This window comes from Zingiber officinale, chromosome 1A (assembly GCF_018446385.1).
Source record: "Zingiber officinale cultivar Zhangliang chromosome 1A, Zo_v1.1, whole genome shotgun sequence".
Lineage (NCBI taxonomy): Eukaryota > Viridiplantae > Streptophyta > Magnoliopsida > Zingiberales > Zingiberaceae > Zingiber > Zingiber officinale.
In genome coordinates this window covers 9,195,117-9,215,359 of record NC_055987.1, presented here as the reverse complement: position 1 = coordinate 9,215,359, position 20,243 = coordinate 9,195,117, and the positions used below count along the sequence as shown (strand labels likewise).

At 37.6% G+C, this 20,243-nt stretch overlaps 1 long non-coding RNA gene and 1 pseudogene across 1 annotated transcript; both read right to left on the bottom strand.

The window, feature by feature from the left end:
- Nucleotides 1-2,445: 2,445 nt before the first annotated feature.
- Nucleotides 2,446-4,347, bottom strand: LOC121999666. Its single transcript, XR_006116806.1, has 2 exons — nt 3,238-4,347; nt 2,446-2,904 (listed from the first exon to the last, which is right to left on the bottom strand). It is a non-coding gene; the product is annotated as an uncharacterized LOC121999666 (long non-coding RNA).
- A 7,799-nt stretch (nt 4,348-12,146) lies between these two features.
- LOC122017549 lies at nt 12,147-19,512 on the bottom strand (annotated as a pseudogene).
- Between the last annotated feature and the right edge of the window lie 731 nt (nt 19,513-20,243).

The window sequence follows — 20,243 nt, the reverse complement described above, 5'->3', positions numbered from 1 at the left end:
CCCCAACGTCCCGCCGCACCACGTTCAAGGTCTTCACGAGGGAAGTAAATCACGGTAGCTAGAAAAGTTAGTGCGCAGTGGGAAAAGGTGCACAGGGACCAGAGAATTACGTCCTGACTACCTCACGGTTCGAACCCATGCTCTCAAGTGACAAACTTCTACGCACTAATCACTCCAGATAACTTCTGAAGGAGAGAGGTGACGACAGCTAGCTAGCTATATTCTTCTTTCCGGAGTGGATGAAAGAAATTTCGTTCCACACTAATCCTTCAATGACTCTCAGTCCTATACATATACGCATCATAAATAACAAAAATCAAATAATAGTTTTTTACACAAAGCTCATATCCTTCAATTAAACCCTTATTAAAATATCGATTAGATCATTTTATTGGATTTATTCATAATCGCAATTTCGCGTGTTACAATTTTAACTTGTAAATCCAACAAATAGAAGAATAAATACCGCACTTGCTTCCTTTACCACCTACAAACATGGGCAGAGCTAATGTAGGCCCAGCTGCCCACACTGGTTCAAGATAAAACTTTTAAAAAAAATTATTAATTCCAAGTATTAACTGTCCACGCTGGCAAATAAAAAAAATCACACGAAGAATCTTAAGGGCATCTACAGGGAGGAGTTAAAAAAATCACACCGGTTCAAGAAAAAACTTTTTAAAAAATTATTAATTCCAGGCAGGAGTATTAACAGCTGTCCACGCTGGCAAATAAAAAAAAAATCACACGAGCAATACTAACAACCCAAGGAGGAGTTAACTTGAAGACGTATTATATGAATATATGCTATAGAACCTATTTAGGTAACTTAATATGCCAACAAATTAAATGCTGTGAATCTGCGATGTAATTACCATGATTATGCTAATAAAGGAATTATCTTTCTAAGCATATTGTTTTTACTTGAAATGGGTGTCATCGATGCACTGCCTTTGAGGTTGACTAGATCGCTAAGAACCAAGGAGGGTGGACCGTCCGGAGGAAGCACTAAGCTAGAAAGAAATAAAAGAAAGGGATAAGAGAGTCAGAATAGATGTCGGGGTTGTCCTGGTTCAATCACTCTGATGCTCAAATCAATTTCTTACGAGGAGATATGAAGCTTGTTCTGGTTGAGCAAGGTGATCAAATCGGCCTTTGCCGATTGACCGAATGAGATGACGATTGGAGGATTGATGGAGTTGTGGAGCTTATTCTGACTGAGCGAGATAATAGGATCAGCTTTGCCAATCAGATCGAATGAGTTGACCGATCGGAGGATCGATGGAGCTGTGTAGCTTATTCTAGCTGAGCAAGTCGATTGGATCAACGAAGCTGATCCAGCCAAATGAGATGACCGTTCGAAGGATAGGTGGAAATGTGGAACTTATTCTGGCTAAGTGAGGTGATTGGATTGACGAAGCCATTTTGACTGAATGAGATAATCGATCGGAGGAGCTGTGGAGCTTATTCTGACCAAGCGAGATGATCAGATCGACGAAGCCATTCTGACCGAATGAGATGATCGATCGGAGGATCATTTTTAAATAGACTGATTCAAATTGATCCCGCGGTCCTAGTTTAACTTTGCCCTTATATCAACATTGGCCATTGACTTTCTTGTACACGTGGAAGCTCTTAATATTTCCCGCATCATCATGTATCAAAAAATATATTATGTCAAGAAAGAAATAAATATTAGTTGTTTTGTATTATGTGGATAGTAGTGGACATGTAAATGAGTGTTTTATCAGAATTGAGCATGTTATTAGTATTATAACACTTTGACTTAAAGTTATAATATGTTCTCTAAATATAATTTAAGCATGTTTTAAGTTGAGATGATAGAATTTTGATGAAGCAAGTAATATGTCGGGTAAATTTAATGATTAAAAACACTCATCTTAAAGGAGAATCCAAGTGTATTTTACATATTTTTTTCATTAACTTCAACTAGCTACAATCAAGAAAAATCTTTCAATTTCTAATTTTTTTTTTTTGTTATTAGTGATATGGTAAATGTTGTTGGATCATTCGACAAACATTCTAAATGTAGTGGTAAATATTGTTGGATATTTAGATTTCTAATTTCTTTTGATTGCGACTGTGACTGCGACAATAAATAAAGTGTTTTCTATCTTCAGAATTGTGAAAGATAAATTATACAATAGAATGAGTAATGATTAGATGAATGATAATTTTATTTTATATATAGAGAAAAATAATCAAGATTGTACAAAGGTTTTAAAATAAGAAGATTAAAAAAAGATTATGAATCAATTTTTTTTTATAATGTTTTATGATTATAAATTTTGATATATTTTTATTTTATTAATTATATTATATTATTACCTGAACATGAACCAAGATCCTAAATCCGCCCGGCCTACAAACTTCTAAATTCATCAGTTCACATAATCCTTTCCACCGAACTTGTTCAAGATTTCACAATTTATCGCCAAAAAAAAATATTTATTGTGCAAATTAAAGTCGATCACTATGATCCGATCGATATTTACAGATGAGACGAAGCCATATTTCTTCTGCCCGAGGGCATGAAAGCCGAAATCATTAACACAACAAGTATGCCTAGAGGAAGCAGCAGTAGCATCGAAGGTGGCGGTGGCAACGGCGGCAGTATGAGAGGGAGGACCAGGAGAGACAAGGTCAGTAGGCCAAGAACCAGAAACGTTTCCACGCTGAAATAGTTGGAAGGAGAGGACTCTCTGTGCTCATGATGAGGCTCTCGTAGTGGATGATGCATTCTCTTCTCTCTGCCTTCCATCAGATCAGTTAATTAACACTGTCTAATGAGCTTCCAAACGAATCTGATTCTTTTCTATTCGACACTCTGAACTCATACTCGATCGTTACTTACAGGTCTGACTTTGAGATCTGTCTTTGAGTTTCCTGTAAAAGAAAGAAAAGAAAAAGAAGCAAATTTCTTAAGAACATGCAGTGGTTCAGATCACTTGGGATCTTGAAGATCTAGAGGTGTAAAAGCAGAAACTAAGTACTTCCTTGTTTTTTTTTTTCTAATGTAAATGACAAGAACACGGTACTGATCTGAATCTCAGAATTAAAGCACTGCTTTATAACAAAAAAGTACAATCAGAAAGCATACCTCTGATCAGTGTTAAAGCATGCATGATCGATGCATCAAAAGAATGAAATATAAGCAAGACAGAAATTAATGATCAAACGAGAGCTTGAAACAAGATCTATACTGACAAATTAAAGCACCTGTGCTTGAATCCGTTGGAGGAAGGGAGAGAGAGAGAAAGAGAAGAGCTTTGAGAGGGGTGTTATAATTAATTAATTGGGATGGATGCAGTGCACTGCACATTCCGCGGGTGTGAAGTATTATTTGAGGACAAGTGTGGCATGGCATTGCCAATTTGGCGTGCAAGTTGTGGGGTTTCTTTGTTTGTTGAAGAAAGAAAAGTGGTTCGATGTTAAGGTTCTTCTCCCTTGGACATCTCCTGTTCATTTTTTTAATCTCCCTCTTATACCCCACCTGGTCTCTTCCTGGATCTCCACCGATCAACGAATTAATTAATGAACTGGGGAGGGATCCTCTGTCCCTGTGCCTGGCCACAGCTCTTCGCATTGAATAATGTCATGGAGTTGTTGATTAGTTATAGATATCCTCAATCAATTGCCATTTAGATTGATTTCAGTGTGATACAGTTGATTTTTATATATGGTGTTGCTCAATCAATTGCCATTTAGATTGATTTCAGTGTGATACAATTGATTTTTATATATGGTGTTGCTGTAATAGATGCGGATTCTCAACATGCCTTTCCTTTAAATTATATCCTCTGTCTTAAGATTCTTGTGTTTCTTTGTTGATCTGACGGGTATGATATTCTCGTGATGTGCACTGTATCTTTGAGATGTGATCTAGTCCGTCCATTTGACGAGGGGATACAGGGACACAAGAATTTTAGGATAGAGGATCTGATCTCACCTCCTCCTATGTCTTGCCATATGTATTAATGGTTCGTAGTCATTCGTGATTTATCTCATCCATGCTGACCTAAAGACAAGTTGATGGAAATGCTGAAGGTGAGCGAATCACTTTTTAGTTTTTACCACATGATTCATAGTACATCGCGGATCTTCGAACCCAGTAATACAAAGGATTGCTGTGTCATAAAGATCCCAAAAGAGGATCATTATCTTTTTGATGTGTTAGCTTGTGTTCTCCACTTTCCCTCGGGAGAAAGAAAATGAAAATAAGATGAGATTTTTTTAAAAAATATTTCAACTTTTATTTTATTCTATTCTTGAAGCTACTACATTTGCTTATAAAACTTTTTATTTATTTTCTTTTATTTATCCGTATAGACTTTTATTGGGACGATTAATTTGCTTGTATGATTCAAATTGTAGTTTTAAAAAAATAAAATCCAAAGTATTAATGATTTTTTAAAATAGTATTTCAGGCTTTTGATTTAGAATTCATGTAATCTCTATAATAATTAACTTTTTTTTAAAAAAAAAAGGAAAATGATAATAGAAATAGTACAAGTTCATTTAGTTGAATTTTTCAAATGAAAATAAAAAAAAAAATCGGAGCGACTCTGTCTTTCCTTAAAAAAAAGTCATAGGTCATTTAAATAAAAATTATTTATTAGTTTGATATTATATTATATTATATTTGAATCTTTGGAGATGTGTTTATTATCTGTAATGAAAACATGAAGGGAGAGGGGAAGGAGGATAAGAGCGTGAAAAGAAGCCCATCCTCTGTTGTACGCTGCCCAACTCATCAAGCTCCACTCTGCTCGGAATCTCGTGATTGCATTTGAGCTGAAGACCACGTAAGATAACGATATCAAAAAAGGGTTTAGGATAACCCATCAACCTCCTTAAGTCCTTTTCCACTCTCCCTTTATGTTTTCAAGAAAACGTAGCTCACGGATTGATACAATTATAATATAAAAGATGAAATATCTTTCATAATTTATCCTCTTAAAAAATGAGTTCTCAGGATAAATATCTTTCATAATTTATTTCTTTAAAAATTGACTTGAGACATCAAAAAAAGATCAGATCTTCTTAAAATTTTCATATCCCTTTATCGATCGGACGGATTAAATCATACCTCAAAGATACAATGCACATCACAAGAATATCATACCATCCAATCGACGAGAGAATATGAGGACACGAAAATCTTAGGACAAATGATCTAATTTACGTCGAAAGAATATTAAGCTATATTATTATTATTATTATTATTATTATTATTATATCAAATGAAAACAACGGTCAATTCCAGAGAGGAGCACGCACTTACCTAATTTTGTGGACATTTACTCCAAAACTTCCTTTTGAGAATTTATTGATATTAATAAGGAAGAAAAGCACACAATTTAGACACGCTACTCTCCCAGTCTCCTGCAGAAAACATAGCCTACAAGGTATTTTACAACCTTAAATTTGAAAAACATTTTAAAATGGATAATAACCTTTCATGAAAATTGGTACATCTGTATAAAAATTAATTTAAGAGATAAAAATTTTCAAATCGAATATCAAATCATACATCGTATCTAGGAGTTTATCCTCATAGGTGAGGAAACTCCTTATTCATCACTAAGTCATTTGCATAATCATCCTCACTACTGTTGGTGCAACCTTAGGTCAAGATTGACCTGGTTGACCTGACTCGAGTTGACCTGACTCGAGTTGTGTTTTGATGTTTGACGATGTTTGACGAGAAGAGAGTTGTATTCTTGATGTTTGACAAGAATAGGTGTTTGGGAGATTGTAGGTGCAACCTTAGGTCAAGGTTGACCTGGTTGACCTGATTTGGGAAAAGTCCAAGCAGGGAGCTTGGCACGCGAAAAGTCCAAGTATAGAGACTTGGCACTGGAAAAGTCCAAGTACGGAGACTTGGCACGGGGAAAAGTCCAAGCAGGTAGCTTGGCACGCGGAAAGTCCAAGTATGGAGACTTGGAACGGGGAAAGTCCAAACAAGGAGTTTGGCAGTGGGAAAGTCCCGGTGAGTGAAGGCAAAGTGGAAGTCACGGTGAGTGAAGCCGGGTCCTAATGAGTGAAGCCAGGTGAAAATCCTAGTGAGTGAAGCTAGGTGAAAGTGGAAGTCATGGTGAGTGAAGCCAGGCATTCGGGAAAGTCCTGGTGAGTGAAGCCAGGCAGTTTGGAAATCCTGGTGAGTGAAGCCAGGCAGATTGGAAATCCTGGTGAGTGAAGCCAGGTGAAAACCCTAGTGAGTGAAGCTAGGTGAAAGTCCTGGTGAGTGAAGCCGGGCAAGGGAAAATCCAGATGGATCAAGGGTGATCGGACATCTGGTGTTGAGAAGGTCAAGTAGGTCAAGGGAGTGACCGGATACTTGACACAAAGAGGAAAGTCCAAGTGGGTAAAAGGGATTGACCGGACACTTGGTAGGGAGTCTTAGCAGGTCAAGGGAGTGACCGGATGCTAAGCATGATGTACCAACAGGTCAAGGTTGACGGGATGTTGGTTTGGGAGACTTGGGATTTGGTTTGGGCAAAAACCAAGCTCTGGATCGGTCTGCAGACCGATCCAGTGATACGTTTGTGTACCTAATCGGTCTGGTGACCAATCAGATAACAAACAGAAGGCGATCATGGTTCTGTGGGCTTACTGATCGGTCTGGGGACCGATCAGCATGGAGCCTGATCGGTCCCCGGGACCGATCAGGGACGTTACCACCTGAGGTGGGATCGGTCCAGGGACCGATCAGATTCCACACAGAGAGTTGGGAGAGCTGGGATCCGTCTGGGGACCGATCAGCACAGGGCCTGATCGGTCCCCACGACCGATCAGGCAAGGCCCAGACCGATCAGGGTGAAGCCTGATCGGTCTGGATCTAGCCGTTGTGAGTAACAACGGCTAGGTTCTGCGTCTTCTGTCTTCGTTGCAGGTTCTTCGCAGGCACAGGTAATATAAAGAGGTCGAGGGCTACAGGGCTGAGACTCTCTTCTTCCTCTCCTTCTTCTAGCTTGCTGCTGCTTGCGATCTGAGCTTTGTTTGAGCTCTCCCCAGTAAGCTGCTGCTGTTGTCCGAGAAGTTGTTGCTTCACAGGCAGTCGACGAGAAGGCGAGTTAGTGTTTGTACATTGTTCTTGTCTTTCTACTTATATTTCTTGTACTCCTTCTTGTTGTTGCAAGTTTTGTGGCGAGGTTTCTCCACCCAGAAGGAGTTCATATTAGCCGGTTTTCCGGGGGCTCATCCACCGACGGATTGACTGGACTCGTCCACCTTACGGACACGCCGAGGAGTAGGAGCCATAATCTCCGAACCTCGTTACATCCTTGTGTTAAGGTTTGGCTTTCTTCTCTTTCGTTTCTTTGTTGTATTTTCCGCTGCGCTAACTTTGATTTGTAGAAAGAAACGAGTAATTTGGGGCGGCTATTCACACCCCCCTCTCTAGCCGCGATCATCGATCCTAACAACTACATTATGCATGCATAAAGCAAAGTCAACTCAACCTCTAATCACACTCACACACATCACATGAACACAATTATATGTGCTACAATTGATGAAACGTAAGAGTGAAAAGAACATAAACAATAATCAAAATGTGGGGCAAGTGTCATCAAGCATGAAGAACCACGTTCACCATGGACAGAATGTAGCATCCAAGAAACACTTGAAGCATCAAAATATGGACAGTGAGCACACTATTCTCCTTGAAATAGCACGGACAATGATCATCAACATCAAACAGCACAATCAAAGCATTTTATCATAGATAGTCACCCCACTTTTAGCAAGTAGTCAACTATTAACAGATTTACCTTGTTTTTACCGCGAGCCGTTTGCTGCGAACTATATAGATCCTTATGGTGGATCTATGAACCCTCTTGGACTTTTTGACAAAGCCCTAGCCATCAACGGATTTGGTGATGTCTTTACCGCGAACCGTTTACTGCGGACTAGATAGACCATTATGATGAATCTATTCATCCTCTTGGACTTTTTGGTAAAACCCCAACCATCAACGGATTTGAAATCGTCTTTACCGCGAGCTGTTTACTACGAACTAGATAGATCAATAATGATGAATTTATTCACCATCCACTTCCATGCCTCTCAATTTGGCATCCTCTCTCCATAAAAAAAATTATTTACAGAACACACCCCTCACCACAACAATTCACTATAAAAGTCACTCTCACCACCAATCACAACATAGAATGCAGGCATACATTCCACCGATCACAAGCCACAAATAAAACTTGCATGCATTCCCTCCACCAATCACAAGCCACAAAACAAAACTTGCATGTAGACCTGACCACGGTTCGGAACTGACGGTTCGACGGTTCGGAACCGCCGGTTCAACGGTTCCAGGCAGGTCAACCATTAACCTTAACCGCCCAAGACGGTTACGGTTCACGGTTCAGAACCGCCGGTTCACGGTTCGTCACGATTCGCCACGGTTCAAGATTAATATGTTAAAAAAAATTAAACATTAAAAATTAGAAATTAAAATTTATTGAAAAAAAGGCTTGCACTTATTTAAGTTGCCTACATATCCCTTTAGGGGAATCAAAGCCCACGTAGTTCTTTTACATTTTTATCCTTTTATATTTTCATTCACTTCCATTTCCTGTTCCTGTCGTATTTGTTCCTTCAGTATCAAAATCTTCAACTTCGTCATCTGAAAGTTGCATTCCTTGGATTCTTTTCTCCGCTCTGGTCCAATCGTCCAGTAATGCTTGGCTTCCAATGAGTCGGGAGACAAAGTTGATCGTCGTTCATCTAATATGTTGCCGCCAGCACTGAACGTCTGCTCCACAGCAACAGTTGACACTAGACAAGCTAAAATTTCTTTTGCGATCACGGAGAGAACGGGAAAGCTTTGAGCCTTCTGTGACCACCACTTTAAGATATCGAAGTTTTCGCTATCTGCTTCATTAAAATCAAAAGAAATCTTAAAATAATTCTCAAGTTCCTGTATGGAACTTGAGGATCCTCGTGGGCGTTTTGTCCGTTCTTTTAATAAGAGTTGTGCTTTTGTAAGTTTTAAATTACTACTAATAGTTTGTTGAATTTCAGAAATATTAATTTGTGTTCCATATTTTGCATAATATTGATTATAAATATCATATAAATAAATTCTAACATTATATATAATATTAACTGGACCAGGGGAAGAAGAATCTTTAATTGGAATTAAAGCGTCATAATATAAAGTTAACATTTCTTATAAAACTTCTAATTTAAATCTAGGATCTAAAGCAAATGCAATTAAATAAATTTCAGGAATTAAATAAAAATATTTTTCCAATTTAGTTTTCATAGTTAAGATACAAGGAGATAAAGATTCATTATTAATATGTTCATTTAAAACTAATACTATATTAGAAAAATTTTCTAAAACTAATTGAACAGTGGGATAATAAACACCGGAAAGTTGTTCAGTTGCATCATTAAATACTTTTAAAATTTCACAAATACTACTACAAATATTCTATTGTTGTGAAAATAAATATATATTAGTATTAGTGTTTTGTGAAAAAAATGAACAAAATAATTCTTTTATATTGAAATGAATCTTGTAATAATTGGTATGTTGAATTTCAATGTGTTGGTACATCACGTGAAAATTTTTTAGGTTTCATTCCATTAATTTTACAAAACCTACCCCATTGTTTCATTATAGATGGATGAAACCATAAATAAGAAATTACAATTCTAATTGATTTAATATAACTTTTTAAAATTTTTAAACCATCTTGAACACATAAATTTAAAACATGACATACCCAACGAATATGAAAAAATAAACCTCCAATAATAGGCTGACAAACAAATTTTAGATCATCTATACAAGCGGTATTAGAACTAGCCAATGATATTGAAAATATTTTATGAGTTAAATCATATTTTTCTAAAATTAAACATAATAATTGTGTGATATTATGAGCATTATGTGATTCATTAAAAACTCTATAAGCTAATAATCTTTTTTGGAGGTTCCAAGAGTTATCGATCCAATGGCAAGTCACACCCATATACGAATGTGTTTGCCAATGATCACTCCAAATATCGGAACATAAAGAAACTTTATTATCTAATTTACTAAATTCATCAACTAAATTCTTTTTTCCTTATTTTACTAATTTTTTAATTGTACGAGTAAGTGTAGTCCTAGGAACACGTTTAGCACATGGATTAAGAGATTCTTTACAAAAATCTTCAAATGTGCATTTAGATCCAAAACTAAAAGAAAGATGTTCTACGGAAACAAATTTAGCTAATGATTCTCTTAATTTATTATCCGAATATAAAAATAAACCGAAATCGGTACTACCGCTAGTTGAAGAAAATCTTGATAATTGTGTTTGAGAACGGTCGAGTCCATATTCCGTCGGGTGCTTCGTTTCTACATGTCGTTTCAACGACCCATAGCCGGCGGCGGCTTGGAATTTGTAGGAAGCATTGCAGTGCTTACATTTTGTGCGCATTTCTCCAGACGGAAGAGTGACCTTCTCAAAATGTTTAATGAAAATAGAAGACTTTAGAGGAGGAAGTTCCCGAACCTTAGAAGTAATTGCATCGATACTTCCTTGTGTTTCGGGTGTCGGATTCGGAAGATGCTCGATCTCATCATCGGTGGATTGAATGTTGGGGTCCTCCTCCCGCAGATTCATTATTTGCTTTCCCTTCCAAGCTCGAGATGATGCATCTCCGCGGCCTCCTTCTATTGTAATTGAAAATTGAAAACGAAAGCGTGTAGAAATTAGAGAATACGAAAATGAGATTAAGAGTAGAGAAGATGTGTGTGAAAAATGATGAAATGAGCTCTCTATTTATAGAGTTTTGATAGTAATGGATACTAAATCATAGTCATTGATAAAAAATCGGTCAAATAATCCTAATTGTTGAAAAAAATACCCAAAAAACCCTCCCAACGGCTGCGAACCGTCGGTTAACCGGTGGTTCCAAGGGCTATGAATCGTCAGTTAACCGACGGTTCAAGCCGTTTAAAAAAAAAAAAAAAAATTGCGACTGAACCGCCGGTTCAACCCGCCGGTTAACTGGCGGTTCGCCGATTTTACAACCAATGAACCGGAACCGGCCCAGCAACTTGCCGGGCCGGTTCCGGTTCGACCCGGCGAACCGGGTCAACGGGCAACCGGCCCGTTGACCCGGTTACGGGCCCGGGCCGGGTCCGGGTCAGACCCCCGCCCAGGGTCGGGTCTACTTGCATGCATGAATGTTCACAAGCCAAGAAACTTGAAAATCGGACAGTAGAGAAGGCTTGAAAAACACGTACAGTAGAGAAGGCATGCAGTGGAGAAGGCTTGAAAAACACGGACATCTTCGAACACCGGACTTCAAAACTACAAACAGTGGTCAAGTTTCAAATCCACGGACAATGAGCACAGTGAGAATAGCCTCCGTTTTCCTTATGCACAGTCAACATTACACCTGTAACATCAGCAACATTCAACCTACAATTGATGAGCTTTATAAAGGTTTCAAGTCCACAAATCGATAAGTATGTATTTGAACATTCTGAAATAATTAATCCATATCCGGTGCAATGCCTTGGTATCAGTACCTATTTCTAGCTTCCCAAATATAATAGATTGAGCTAAAGATGCCTAGATACCGGGCCTTCATCCTTCTACTGCCACCCTTGTAATGCCTACCAAAAATCGATGTAACTCCTCAAAAGAATTGAAATTGTGCTTGATTTCCAACCACCGCTTCACCTTGCACCAAAGTTCACAGCCAATGAACATTCGAAGAAGACATGCTGATTAGATTCCTCTTGTTGACAACACATGACGCAATCCTTATTTGGTTCATGCTCCATTCGATCCTTGGTCCTCAACCTCCCATGAGCTAGCATCCATAGTGTAAAATGATGTTTCGGCATGATTACCGACTTCCACACCATAGATTTCCATGCAACTTCCGACCCTCTTGGCAAGAAGAAATTATATGCATTTGTAATCCTCTTTCCATTTCCAATAAACCAATCCATCATCCTCATATTTGCCTCTCCCACGCCACCTGAAGCATCTAGTATCTTGGTTCGGATCTCCAATAGTCTCTTGATTAAAGGCGAATCTAAGTTTTTCTTTTGTCATGTCCAAAAATCTGTACTTTGAATATAATGTTGACGCACCTACTTAACCCAAAGTGAATCCACATTTACTTGAATATTCCATAATAATTTGGACAACAGAGCTTCATTCCATGCTAGGAGGTCCCTAAGGCCATAACCCCCATCATGTTTAGGCAAACAAATCTTCGACCATGAAATGGGTGGATGCTTTGAGGACCACACAAATGTTCGGCACAGAGCATATATTTTGTCAATCACACTACTAGGAATAGGTAACATAGAAAGCCAAAAACATTCTATACCTCGAAGAACCGTCCCCACTAGTGTGCTTAAGCCATGAGTTGATCTTCCTTGCAATAACTTCAAGAAGTGACCCATAATTCACAATCCTTAACTTCTCCGCTGCCAAAGGGATACCTAAATATCTAAAAGGAAATTTTCCTTCTTGAAAACCCAAAAGTTGCAATAATCGGTTCTTCAAGCTTGTGTCCACACCCGCCATGTAAACTTGTGTCTTTTGCGGATTTGCTCTTAGGCCCAAGATCCCTCCAAATTGATTCAAGCAATCCACTAGGTGTTGGGTAGATGTCTCATCCGCTCTACAAAATAGCATTAAGTCATCAGCATATACAAGGTGAGTAATACCAACCTCCTTACACATAGGATAAAAATGAAATGAATACTTTATGGAGGTTTTCTTTAGCTTCCTTGAGAGAACCTCTATGCACAAGGCAAATAGAAGGGGGGAAAGTGGATCTCCTTACCTTAGTCCTCTTTTCCCACCAAAAAACTCATATACTCCGTCATTCAATGATATAGAATATGAAACCGTGGAGATGCATAATTTAATCCAATCACAAAATCGTTGGGGAAATCCAAAACCAACGAGACTGGCCATGAGAAAATCTCAATCAACCATATCAAAAGTCTTCTTCAAATCAACTTTGACCATGCATCTAGGGGAGATCCTTTTGCAAGCATACTTCCGAAGCAATTCTTGAGTTAGGTATATATTATCCCCTATAGAACGTCCCTGAAAAAATACCACTTGAGCAGGGTCTAATAAAAAATCCAATACCTTTGATAACCGTGTAGCAAGTACCTTCAATATTACCTTATAGAAGACATTACAACAAGATATCGGTCTATAGTCCGAAACCCCAATCACATGATCTCCTTTTGGCACTAATGATATCAAAGAGTGGTTCCACTGTTTGAGGAGTTTGCTATACTGAAAGAATTCCTGCATTGCTGCCATAAAATCCTTACCAACAATATCCCATGAAGAAGTTAAGAATTTTGAGCTATACCCATCCAGGCCCAGGGCCTTTCCACATCCAATATCATGTAGGGCAACTTTAATATCTTCTTCCTCAACCAACTTGCACAAATTCTCAGATTGACCTCTTGTGAGTTTCCGCCCCATGAGTGAGTTGTTGTCCCATTTGACACATACCTCCTTTTGGCCAAGTAACCCATGGAAATAATCAACAAACTCCTCTACAACTTTACCTAAGCTTGTGGTTTGTTCCCCATCCCTTTTCTTGAGCATAATAATAGCATTTCTCTTATTGTTTCTCTTTATCACATCATGAAAAAACTTTGTGCACTTGTCCGAACTCCTCAAATAAACGTTCTTTTCCCTTTGTTGATAAAATTGTCTTTCCGCCTCCATAAGTAGAATAGTTTTCTTTCTCACATGGCTATAATATGAGGGAATTGGACCACCATCAAGAATATCCTTTTGTATCTCCACAAGCTCATCTTTTGCTCTCCTAGTTTTCTCCGAAATGTGACCAAAATGATTTTTGTTTAACTCCCTCAAGCATTTCTTCAATCGAAACAACTTTGTCTTTAGGATGAATTGTGCATTGCCTATCACCGGAGCCGCCCATGAATCCCCCACAACCTTCAAGAAATCCTTGTGCAATGTCCACATGTTGAGGAATTTGAATGGTCTATTTGGGGCGCGGTCCTTGGCTAACGTATGAACAATAGTGCAAGAATGATCCGAAAGACATCCAGGGGCCATAACCTCCGCATACATATCGAAATCTGCCATTAGCCAAAAAGAGTTTACAACAGCTCTATCCAACTTACAAGAGACATTACCATTTGACCATGTAAGGTGACATTCAACAGACCGAAGATCCACCAAACCACAAGCTTGAGCAAAAATCTACATGTCTCTCATTTCATGGTTTGTAATCGGAGAACCACCTTGCTTTCCATGAATTTATAGGAATGAGTTAAAATCTCCCATGATCATCCATGCTTCAGAAATAGTATCCCCAAGATCAGAAAGAGCTTTCCACAATGGCCTTCTTGTGACAATAGAGTGAAGACCATAAACAAATGTCACCAAGAATCCCCTGCTAGAGATACGACAACACACGCGACAATGTATATATTGTTTGGTGGTCAAGATAATATCCACATCTACCTTGTGCATGTCCCAAAGAAGAAGTATTCTGCCATGGTTAGACAAATCAAAACTATGCGCATAACCCATACCTGCAAACCTTCGTTGTAATATAGGACTTAAAAAATCTTCATTGAGCTTTGTCTCCATTAAGGATAATCACCTTTCATGAAACTACAAAATGTTGAGCTGGATATTTAGTGCTGACTAAAAAAACATTGATGTTGCCATTTCCCGAATTGAGCAGAAATGACATGCTACAATTTGTTTTAATATGTGAGGCAGATAAAGTTGGATATTTTGGAAAGCTTTGAAACAAAGTAACAATAACCGATAAGTAAGAGATGTCTCCAATCAAATAATAAGTGGCGAGATGAGTTCTCATTGAAATTTAGGGGATTTGGCAGACAATAACCTTTTTAGTAGCACCATTTTCCATTGAAGTGTGATCTCCTAACAAAGAGAAGGGGAATGTTAGCTGAAGATGCTCTTTGGTCTAATTATCTTTCTTCTCCTTTTTCGCCTCCGATTTTTGGGATAAAACTATTTGGCCTAATATTGTGTCTTTTATCACAATGTCGATGATCGAACCCATAATGACTTAGCATGAATTAAGGGCAACAAACTGAAGACAAGAAAGTACTACAATGTGTCTGAGCTACAACTTAGTTGTTGCCTTTGTAATTTTTTTAACTACTCTTCTGATGTGGCTTGAGCCAAGGAGAAAAAAATGATCTAGAGTTTAAGAACTGGAGCTTCTCCACCTAAGTGACTAGTCACCAATGATAATTAGATTGTGCACAAAACAGAACTAATCCATATTAGAGTGTCATCGTGTTGATTGTAGGTATACCGGATATATTGACTACTTAGGTAAGGAGACGAAAGGAGCATCTACATCCAAGCGACTAGCCACTAGGATTGATAATAAGACGCAGTGAAAATTAATAAGCTAGAGAAACTATTGCTCAAAAATCAAATATATTTTACTAGGAAGTCAAAAGGATACCACTAACTGGAGCATTTTCCTGAATGCTGGTGAAGACTCTCATTGCAAGATAAAGAAAAAGTATACTGTGTATAAAAGTTCCACAATAGAACATGAGCAATAGCACAAGAACTATCAAGAAGTTGAGGATCTGGTAGTCCATGAGATTCTCAATGAACATCATTTTCTAGACTGAACAAATATTTGTTGATCTTTAAATCTTCACACACACACTAGTTTGCAGTAAGATGCATTTGCCAAAAGGTTGACAAAATCAGTTGTTAAGGAATTGCCCCACATGCATTAAATGAAAGATGACACAAAAGAATTAAATGGTTAAATCTCTTTTCAAGAATCACTTGGGAGAACATACCTATAGAGCCAGCAAAATTCATAAAACATGTCAAGAAGCTCAACTCTCCCGTACTTTTATTCTGCACAAATTCACGTGAGATGTAATGATCTTGAGAACTGAATGAAGTCCCATCAAATGTACATTAGACGTTATCATAAATTACTAAGTGAACTGCAATCATTTTATTATAATACAGTTATCGATGGACACTAGAGTGACCTATTTGACTTAATGTGCAGTACAGTTGACAGTTGTCCTTCAATTTGGATGAACCAAATTAGTACACTATAGAAATACATGATGCAACAGAAACAAAATGACAATCGCTTTAGAAAAAAATGGAGTTTACTTTTAATATATGAAGGTCCTAAAATTCCAAATCTAGTTAAAGTAGGTTGGAGAGACTTTGGAAAAGGAGTAAAATATTTGGTCCATGATACATTGTCAGTGAACAAAAGATTCACAAGAGCGTGATCACTATAATTGGATATTTCAAATAAATGAAGACTAATAAAAAGTATGTTGGAGAAATATATAGAAAATTGCAGGATACAAAATTATTTATGGAAGACTTATGAACATGTATGCATAACATGATCAAGGAATGGAAAGGCACATATGACCTCTAATATGATTAGTAATAAGAGAGGTAATGTGTAGGCTTCAATGGAAAAGTACTGCATATGCATTTGCAAGTACAGGAGGTTGTATGAATCAATTACTACATAAAACAATGTTAGACACGACATTCGAGAACTATAGGTAAGTTTCTACATTTTATGTGCTGATTTTAGTTTCAGATGAACATCATTTCTCAGTGGATACATAGTTGCTATCCCACATGCCAATTAATTCACAATCATCAATATAAATAGTCGCACAAAACTTCTAACGAATCTTAAAGTGATAGGCCAGTGCCTAAATCACAATCCAATCATGTACCAGAAGTGAGTGGTGAAACACAACAGCCAAATTTGTTTAATCAGCATAAAGGATATATTATATCATAGCAACTGATACACAAACCAATTATCATTCCGTGTGCACTCATTCTCGTTGTTTAAGCGATATGCTAGACATTCAATATTATAGTTAAACCTTAACAACTTTTAACTTACTTTGTAGTTCGTCCATATTTGGGGTGCTCTTGCAGAGAAAAAGATGGCATGGTGCGAAGCCTGTAAAGACAAATGTCACAAGATGTGCAAATCAGAATGTGATCTTGCATAACAAGGACAACACTCTAGTAGCAAGCAATAGTACTAGATATACTAAATAGTAGAAGTGAGTTAAACTTACATATAGGGCTTCAAAAAGAAATGGATCAATCTGACCAGCTATAATAGTTGGTGCTATAGCACAATACCTAACACCATTGCTTAAGGAGAGCAAGAAATGATCTGGAGACTTTTAAGAATCATAAAGCATTTCGAATAACAAAATATTCAGCTATTAGATGTCTAACAATATGCAGGATACAAAAGAGGTTTAATCCAGGTTTTTCCTCCAAGTGGCTGAGAGTAGTAGTAGATAATTGCAACTAGAATTATAGCTGTGAGGAAAAAATAAGGCATTCATTTCTAAGTCATAAAAGGATGCAGAAGTAAGTATAAACATGACAAATTTCAGGGAGTTTATTTAGTGAACATCCCTAAAACAATGTAGCATATGTACCTTGAATCAAGAGAAACAGAAACTCTCCATAAGCTGAAAAGGGAAGCCCTTTGTGGATACAATATGCCAAAGCAATTGTGTAACCCACCACTTCTAACTCAAAAGACACAAGACTAAGTCCCCTAACACTATTGTGCTTCAAGATTTTGAGTATCTGCAAGCATAAAAGTGTCAGGGAAAAGATTTAAAACTCTGTATTTTAGAAATAAGCATGTTAGTCATAAGAAAAAAACAAAGAAAGAAAATCTCACACCGGATTATGTGAACAACATTACTAATAAGTTTTTGATTGAAATTACAAGCAATGAATAAATCTCAGAAGTAACAAAAAAATGAAAGTACTACAATAATTATCTTGAGAACAAAAGTTTATAAAATGAAGCGATATCACCAAGATATTAAGAGTAATCAAAACTGCACAAAGAATTAGTACTTCATTAATACCAACAGTACCAAACTCAATCTCTTTGGAACACTAGATTTGAAATTTTTTTTGCCAAAAGTTAGGTTCTCATCAAGAAGAGAGAGAGAATCAATTTCATGAATAATCAGTCCATCTGCACTACATGATATTAAACATCTCAGAAGCATGACTTAGTCAGGTAATTCCTACTTGATTTTGACGAAATGGCAATACCTCTCAAGAATATATCTAAAAGAAACCCAAAAAAAAAAAAAAAAGATAGCCTAAATCTCCTCCTTAGCAGCCAAAGTTGTATCTGCAATTTGCTAGATTGCAATTAAAGCTCTATGAGAAACTGTATCCTTTTTTCGTTTACTTGTGAACAAAGCTTTAATAAAATGTATGAGCACACCACTAAGTTAATAGGTACCATACAGTTGATTCCTGAAGAGAAAAACCTCAAGACATGGATGATAAGCATGTAGGTTTTCCAGCAAGAATCAGCCTTGCACGTGGTCCAACAAGGCCATCGCAGCCAAAAACATTATCTTAGGATGTTGTCTCTTGGGTTTTTGCATATGGTGCTCATTGGTAACCATGCTGAAGTTGCGATGACAACTCATTCGTGCCAAGATTGTTGGAAACCAAAGAACTTGTAGCGAGGAAGATTTTTTTCCTCAAAGTGAACTTCTGGTCCAGAGAGCCTATGAGGTAAAGTTTTGATTGTTTTTTTTTTAAAGCAGCATTAACAGAGAAAACTACTAAAGATTGGAGGAACTTGTGTACATGTGTGAGCAAATGGCTCGTCTAAATTTGTGTACTTCTCTTGTATCATAAAGCTTTGGATTTTCTTAAGACTAAAAATAGGCCAAATTACACTATAAAGCTTTTATATCTTTCTTGTGTTTTTGACTTTACTATAGATGACGTTATACCCATTGCTTCCATGCAGATAAGAATTTTCAAAAAGTATTTTTAACAATACCTCACAACTCTCACAACAAAAGAAAAATAGAAACAATTTGAGTTAAACACTATACATCCAAAGCCTCAGCTCCTCAAGATCCTCTATCACAACAATTAAGAACCAGCTACCTTTCTCATTGAATAAACCAAATGAGCCCAAAATTCACAACCGCTTCAATTCCTGTCTCAGGATATCAAATCTATTCTCTGTTCGCAACCTACGTACAATTGCAAATATGAGGTGAATCGAGAACTACACACATCTACTACAATTAAAGATCGCATCGACCCCAAGTTCGAACAACAAGCAATCACAATATATAAGCGAAGGAGATCAGGAGGTGAGAATTGGAAGGACCTGAGGGGGTTTGACGATGGTGGAGGCAGCGACGATACAATTTCCAAGACTAGGGGAAGCAGGCAATCCTTTTCAGGAAATTCCCAAGCTTGCAGCGCCCCTGGGACGCACCCAAAGTTCATGCCTAAGATCTCCAACTCCATGTCCCCCTATCTTTGTACTTCTTCGTCCTCGTCGTTCTTCCTCTCCCTCTTTCTCACCGGTGGAAGAGAGCGAAGGCAGGATCAAACGGATTGTGGAAGACGACGGGTCGCGGCTGGTGTGGGCCAGTGACACTACGTGAGTGAGTCGAGCAAAAATGAGCAATTTACCGAATCAGCCCCATCTTTTGCGTTTTTTTTACCTTCTCGCATTCTTATTTTCAAAAATTTCAAATCACGTCCCTTGCCTGTTATTTATTTGTTCATTTAGCATTATTAATCATCTAGTAAGCGCGATTTGATAAATTTGAGAAATGTGGATACGGTACGGTGCTGTAAAAAGTACAAAACTGTGGGGTGTTATCAGATAAATTGCCCATTTGTTCCTACTGCGATCCAGTTAGACCTGACCACGGTTCGGAACTGTCGGTTCGACGGTTCCAGGCAGGTCGACCCTTAACCTGAACCGTCTAAAATGGTTACGATTCACGATTCAGAACCGCCGGTTCAAAGTTCGATTCACAGTTCATCACGATTCGTCACGGTTCAAGATTAATATGTTAAAAAAAATTAAAAATTAAACATTAAACATTAAAAATTAGAAATAAAAAATTATTGAAAAAAGGGCTTGTACTTATTTAAGTTATCTACGTATCCCTTTAGGGGAATAAAAGTCCACGTAGTTCTTTTACATTTTTATCCTTTTACATTTTCATTCCCTTTCATTTCTTGTTCCTGTCATATTTGTTCCTTCAGTATCAAAATCTTCAACTTCGTCATCTGAAAGTTGCATTCCTTGGATTCTTTTCTCCGCTCTGGTCTAATCGTCCAGTAATTCTTGGGCTTCCAATGAGT